This window comes from Mandrillus leucophaeus, unplaced genomic scaffold, assembly GCF_000951045.1.
Source record: "Mandrillus leucophaeus isolate KB7577 unplaced genomic scaffold, Mleu.le_1.0 Scaffold724, whole genome shotgun sequence".
Classification (NCBI taxonomy): domain Eukaryota; kingdom Metazoa; phylum Chordata; class Mammalia; order Primates; family Cercopithecidae; genus Mandrillus; species Mandrillus leucophaeus.
Window position 1 is genome coordinate 465,477 of NW_012107853.1, and position 7,477 is coordinate 472,953.

The window sequence follows — 7,477 nt, forward strand, 5'->3', positions numbered from 1 at the left end:
TAAGGGGCATTAATAGGAGCAAGATGTCTAGCATGAAGGAGGTGATGGTCCTATTTCACTTGGGCTGGTGGGAGCACACCTCCAGAGGGCCGGCCCCGAGGGGCACGTGTGAAGAAGGTTCTTGGCAGGCTGGAGTGTTTGGGTGGATGTTGTTGAGGCAAAAAGCACAGGAAATATGGACAGGCCAGAGGTGGCTTTTTCTTTTGAGATGGAGTCTCACTCTGTCACCCAGGCTGGAGTGCACTGACTCGATCTCGGCTCACTGCAAGCTCCGCTCCCCGGGTTCACACCATTCGCCTGCCTCAGCCTCCAGAGTAGCTGGGACTACAGGCTTCCGCCACTAGGCCCAGCTAATTTTTTGTATTTTTGGTAGAGACGGGGTTTCACCGTGTTAGCCAGAATGGTCTCAATCTCCCGACCTCGTGATCCACCCGCCTTGGCCTCCCAAAGTGCTGGATTACAGGCGTGAGCCACCGCGCCCGGCCCAGAGGTGACTTCTACATTCCCTTCCAGTGCAGGGAGTTTGTGAATCTATGAACCTTTCTTTGCATTCCAGGAAGCAGCTGCTTGGGGAGTGGCGGTCCAGGGCTTTTCAGATTGCTGGTGTGGAACCGAGCTATGGAACATACTGAGCAGTTAGGTTCCCAGCGTTAGTGGCTGAGCGCAGCCTTGACCCCTTGTCTCACCATCGACACCAGGACCCCTTTAGGAAGGGTGTTCAAGGCCCTCCGGGAGCACCTCTTGCTAAACCTCTGCTTCCTCATCTCTAAATACTTGTCCGCCTCCCTCACAGGCAAAAGAGATCCGGACAATAGAGTAACATCAAAGGGTCTGTGGACTGCAGTGAGCAGGCGGATCGTCTTCACCTACGGGGCTCACCGCTGAGTCTCCTTCCTGTGCTTCCTGGGAGGAAAGCTACGGTACACGCCTATGCACACGCGTGTTTCCTTGTTCCCCAAGCTGGAGTGCAATGGCACAATCTCGGTCACTACACCCTCCGCCTCCCAGTTGCAAGTGATTCTCCTGCCTCAGTCTCCCAACATAAGGGTTCTTTAGCACTTGTAAACCAGACAAAAGTCACTTCTAGCTCAATACAAATGTCTTTGCAACAGAGGGGAACTGGATAATCCACTGAGAAGACAAGAAGGAAAGAACATTGCTCTACGTTCTCACAAGGGAAAGGTTTTGAGAAAGCCACATGCAAGAGATAAAAATGCTTTCCCTCCGAAACCTGTAGCAGCCCCTCCGGAACTTGGAGCAGGCCCTCAGCAGAGGAGTCGGTGGTGGAAACCCAAGAGTCCTGGCTGCAGTCTTCCGGGAGCTGCAGTGTGAATGCTTTCCTTCTGACGGCAGACAGCTGAGAACCTGCAGGGTTAAAAGTGCACAGTCCGGGAAGCTTCCGTTCCCAGGAGAGCGCTATCAAGTCCATTTGCGGGCGCTCCACGCGGTCTACCTAAAGGGAACAGCCTGCGGCGCCGGCGCCCTATTCATCTCTACCGGTGGGGAGATGGAAAAATACCGTGCCGCTTAGCATTGATGAAGCGCTTGCTTCAGGGAAACTGACTAGAATCTATTTAGTCTCCAGAGCATTTCTGAGAGGCAAGCAGGCCTCAGGGCACTGCAGAGGGACCTCGTCTTTTTCCAGAAAGCCTGGCAGACAGCAAAATGAGGCCAAGCCCGAGGGCTCCCGGCTCCTTCTCTTCCTTGTGGAATGCCCTTTCAGACTGGTGTGAGTGTGGGGGCTCCGTGAATAACCTGCCATGTGTCTTTGGGTGTGAGATTTGGGCTATGGGATGTGTCCGCACAATATCCTAGAGAAGGAAAAATTTTGTATCTGTCAAAAACCTACTAGGGATGTCAAAATAGGAAACAATATTTGTAAATATGAAATTCTGGGTAAAACATGACCAAGCTCCTCGAGATAGACAATAAGAAACAAAGAGAAGTGGTGAGCATCCTCCTACAGAAAGCCCCTCCTGCCACCCTCGCCCCGGCTCCTGCATGCCAAGAGCGTGTCCCTACCCCAGAAGGAGGCCACAGTGCCTGTGTGGAGGGGTCTCCACAGTTAAGGAAGGATGAAAGGTCACCCTGCCCAGCACAGCAGGTCCTGCCACCTTGTTCCCACCTACCCTTCTGCCTTGTCCACCAGCACGTCTTCTTTTAAGCCAGGCTTTCTCCTCTTGACTAGTCCCCCCTTTACTCTCTGGCCTCCAAGCTGCTTCTCCTTCCTCTCCTCCCCACCTTCCATGACCACCTGTTGTAATTTTAATCTTTCTATAGTGTCCAGTTCAACAGCACCATTTCTGTGAAGCCTCTCCAATTTCCCCAGCTGGACGGAACTTCTGTATATTCGTAACCCTTCCTATGCGTTTATGCCTTATGATGTTTGTGACTGTCCTCCCTTCTATAAGAGATTCAACTCCTAAAGGGCAAGGGCCATGTTTTATCGTTGTTGCAACTCCTAAAGTGCGTAGCCTGCTGCCTTTTATTTAGCAAGGCCCTCAAGCAGCTTTGGATGAATTCATTGGAATCATCCAGATTTTCCCTTCATTCAATTAGATTTCTTTTTCAAAGAAGGCCTTCAACCTGGAATTTCCCACTGAGTGAGATGCTTTCATCTGCAGTGGCAGGCCAGGTTTCGGAGGGAAAGCATTTTTATTCTTGCATGTGACTTTCTCAAAACCTTTCCCTTGTGAGAGTGTATAGCAGTGTTCTTTCCTTCTTGTCATCTCAGTGGATTATCCAGTTCTCCTCTGTCGCAAACATATTTGGATTTTACCATCACTCTTTTACCAGACAAGAAAATCAGGCCTCAAAGGTAGAAGAGCCTATTCCAGCAGAGTCCCTCTGTCCTGTTCCATTTAGGAGTTGGAGGGCCTGTAAGGTGATATGCCTTGCTGCTGGTGGTGTCATCTGCATGGCTGCCCTTCCTCAATCAAAGAAGGGCACTCACAGGTCAGCATCTGTAGAGAGCAGTGACCTGGGATTCCTTATGTATGGATGGGAAACAGCTTGTAGGTTTGTGGCTACATGAAGCAAAGATGCAACTCAGTCTCATTGTGTTTGGATATATGTCAGTGAGCTAGTTTTGCAAAACCCATGAGACTGTGGTGATGAAGTCATATATCAATGAGACTCGCCAGTGGACACTGCTTGGCTCTTCCTGTCTGACTCTCATGGCTGCCAAGCATGTTTTCCACATCACTAAACAAGATCACCCGTCCCTTGGAGCTGGAGTCAAGGAGAGGAAATACTATCCACCAGAAAAAAATCACAACCACACTGTCCAAATACGAGCATTAGTCTTGGAGTTGCGTTTCTGAAAAAAGTGTCTGCCCTCAGCCAAATCTTTAAAGGGGCTTGCGGGAGAAAATAGGGGAAATGTCAAAAAACTGTACCCAGAGGATTCATTCCTTTCCTCCCACCCAAAAGTGGATGCTGGGAGACGATACCTCCGAGTCACTCAGCATTAGTTACTGCGCCATTCTTACTTGGGGTGTATTGGGGTGTGGGGGGATGGCATCCACTCCCAGGCCTCCAGGAGCTGTGGTTCAGGGCAAATCAGATGCTCCTTCTGAACGACATAGAGACTCATGGTCAGTGTGCAGCATAGAGACCCACCATCAGGGCGTTTGCTTTGTCTTGCCTCATTTCATTGTAAATTATTCAAAGCTAAAAAGGGACTGTGCCTTTAAATTTTACTGTTGTGAAAGTAATCTACATATAACCTTTAAAAAGGCTCTTGTTCACATTATCCCCTCTATATTCCTCTCTACACTCCCATATAGCTAGATCAGACATTTTATTAGATCAATACTCAATGTTGCATTCCGATAACTCTAATATTGTTCACAACTGAAGCAAGTTAGGGTATTATAAGTACATTTTCTCTCCTTTAAAATTGCTTGCATTTAGTGGAGTTAACAATGTTCTCCTTTTCGTGTTTACATAGTTCTCTATATGTCTATCACTGATTCATCCTGAAAATCTCTTTCAGAACCATGAACACCCTCTTAACACATATGGGCAATTCAGTCTGTCCCATTTTCCTGAGAGGTGGCCACCTCTCCTTGCTGGCTATTCTCGCGGTCAGCTGGGCAGATGTCCTGCAGGGTGGCCCTTCACCATCACCCAGGCAAGCCCCTTTGCTTCTTGCCTGTGTGGGAGCCCATGTGTCTGGGATTTCCTGTGTCCCACTTTCTGGGGTTCTTCCCTTTCTTTAGTGGATGCATATTCTAGTCATCTCCTAGGAAATGGTCTGGAAGAGGTAATTTGAACCTTGTATATCTGAAATGGTCTTTATTCCACCTGCACATTTAATTGAGGGTTAGTCTAGGTATAGAATTATTTTCCCTCAACATTTCAATTTGAAAATGCTCCACTGTTTTTTGTAGCATCCTGTGTGGCTGTTGGGGATTCAAGTACCCTTTTGGTGAACAATTATTCATAATCATTGATGTGCAATATATTTCTCTTGCTTTATCTCCAATATTTTGAAGTTTTATGAGATTGCCTTGATGTGGTTGACATTTTTTGTTCAGAGTTCTTAGTGGGCTCTTTCAATTTGGAATCTTGTGGCCTTCATTTTGAGAAACTAAAATAATATATACAATTCCTCCACAATTTCTCCCTTTTATTTTTTCAGTTCTTTCTTTCTGGAACTTGTAGTACTAGTCTGGGTCCTCCAGGAAGGAGATGCCAGGACAGGATGAAACATGAGAGGATTTTGTTAAGGAAGATGGTGGTGAGAGAGTGTGGTGAGGAATCTAAGGGAGGCTGCGGGCTGGGGTAGCAAATCTGAACCCTGCAAAGGAGAGAGGGAGGGAGGATTGGAGGGTGCATCTCGTAGGGGACAGCTGTCGTGGAGCTGAAGCCCCATCAGAGAGCCTACCTCTTCCAAGAACTGGCCTGCCTTGGTGCTCTGCCTCACTCAGTGACCAGGAGCAGCTCCCAGAGTGTGTCGTGGAGCAGAGGCTGTGGAGGGCCTCAGCAGCTGCAGCTGCCAGTTGGCCAGGTACGTTCTCACGGCTGCCACCTCCTATCATCCTGTGAATGCTGACTCTCCTGCACGGATTCTATCCTTTTCTTATGTTTTCTCCCCTATTATTGTCCCTTAACAAAGAATATTGGGAGATTTTCCTAGCTTTGTTTTCAGATCATTTTATCTGCTCTAATATTTAAATTTCCAAGTGCTCGTTCTTGTTCTTGGAGTCTTTTTTTCTAGCTTCTTGTTTGACATCTATAATATCATCTTTTCTCTCTGAAGGTAGTTGAGGGTTTTAGAAAATTATCTTGCCCCCTGCTATGCCTCTACTTACTCGTTTCCTTTCTGTGTTTGCCTTGACCTTTCTTTTTCATGTGAAAGCCTTTCCTCAAATGTGTGGTGACCCTTGGCTGCCTGTCATTTAAGAAAGTGCCCCTAGTCAGCTCATTGGAAGCTGTGAGGGAGAGGGCTGCGTTCGGTGCTGCCAGGTGGAGGAACACCCACGCATCAGTACTGGGAGGTCTTTCCTCTCAGCCCATTCGATTTCCCTAAAGAGTCCTCCTTCGTGGCTGGAATGAGGCACCTGCATGCTGAGTAGAGGAAGGGAGTCATGGGTCAGTCATCCTGTGCGCAGATTTTCACACAACCCCCTCAGTCTCCAGGATATGCCTTGCCCCCTACCCTAAGTAATGCAGAACCCAAATCCATACCCTTCCTGGGTTTCTCCAGAGTCAACCTCAAACCCTAGGCTGGGGAGTCTGTTTCCTAAAGGCACTTTCAACCAGTGTTCCTGTTTCCAGCCTCGCACATCAGGTCTTCTTTCAAAGGCGCCCAGCCCCTCTGTTGTGTGAATGGGAATGTGCTACCATCCTCTAAATCAGACAGGCACCTGCAAAGGCTTTTTGTTTATCTGAATGACTCCTGTTGGAGTATTAGTCATGAATAGGATAATGTATTTCAAATGTTCCAAACTTCTTTAAGAGAAAGGGAAAGAAAACCATCTGTTGACTCTGGTCTTTGCTCAGGTCCAGAGGCGGGAGGCTCCAGGTCCAGTCTGAGGAGTAAATGTTGGATGCATAAACTCATCAGTGTTGGGAACCCAGTGAGGCTACACAGCACAGAGGGGCTGGACAGAGTCAGGGGAAGAGGAGCTGGCTTGTCTCCTCATTGTCACACACCGTCCCACCGTGGAGGACTCAGGCTGTCTGATGGCTACAGAGGTAGTGAAGCGGTTGCCAGGGGCCAGAGCAGGAGCAGAATTTCTCCGTGAAGACAGTGGTTAGGAGGAAGGACTGAGAGCGCATCCCGCTGGGGTACTGGAAGGTGTAGGATTCCATCAGGGCAAATGCTATCGCTTGTGCTTTAAGACTAGGATTTGTGGAACAGGTAGAATGCATCCCCTGCCTTCCCCGTTGCTTAGCAACAGGCCTCTTTCTCATTCCCAGCAGGTCCAAAAGGGCCCAGTTTTGAAGGTAGGGGGCAAGGAGTAGGGGATGAAGGTAAGATAACTCCCTAGTCTGCATAATAATGAGACATTCTGGCTCCTTTGTGCAAAAGGTACCTGCCTTGCAAATGAATGAGGTAGTTGAAAAACACTTCTTCTCCCTGCTTCGGATTTATTCTGTGAGGATGAATGCTTACCTGGGGCAGGCACATGTTTCTGTGTATGTGTTTGTATTTCCACAGCAGTCTGCTGGATTGCGAGAGTCAAAGTCATGTTTTCAGCCCACACCGGTGGGGAGGCTTACAATGCCTGCCCCCGGGGCCTCCACACAGGACATTGGGTCAGGGAAGCCCCCGTTTCCTGAGTTGTTCTGTGGGACTCCAAAGGGCCTCCTGCCAAGCTCTCTGACAGTTCACATCCCATCTGAATAGCCTCATGCGCCAGTCCAGGGCCTCTGAGAAGCAGATGCCAAGAGGGGATTAAAAGTGCCAGGATTTTGTTGGGGGAGATGCCCAGGTGAGGAACGTCAGAGGGAGCCTGGTAACTTGCAGCTGGTAGACCACGGTCTCAGCCCCACCAGTGTAGTGCAAAGTCTGTGCTGTGAAGCTCTGCATTGCCCGGGACCAGGCTGGCTGGTGAATGGTCAAGGGAAAGTCAGGTCAGCCTGACCTTCTAGGGCAGGAGTCCCCACACCTGGTCTGTGGCCTGTTAGGAACTGGGCTGCACAGCAGGAAGTGAGCGGTAGGTGAGCAAAGCTTCATTTGTATTTATGACCCTCCCCATCACTCACATTACCGCCTGAGCTCTGCTTCCCGTCAGATCAGCAATGGCATTACAGTCGCACAGGATCGTGAACCCTTTTGTGAACTGCACGTTTGAGGATCTAGGTTGTGCGCTCCTTGTGAGAATCTAATGCCTGATGATCTGTCACTATCTCCCATCACCCCCGATGGGACTGTCTAGTTGCAAGAAAACAAGCTCAGGGCTCCCACTGACTCTACATTATGGTGATGTTGTATAATTATTTCATTATCTATTAGAATATAATA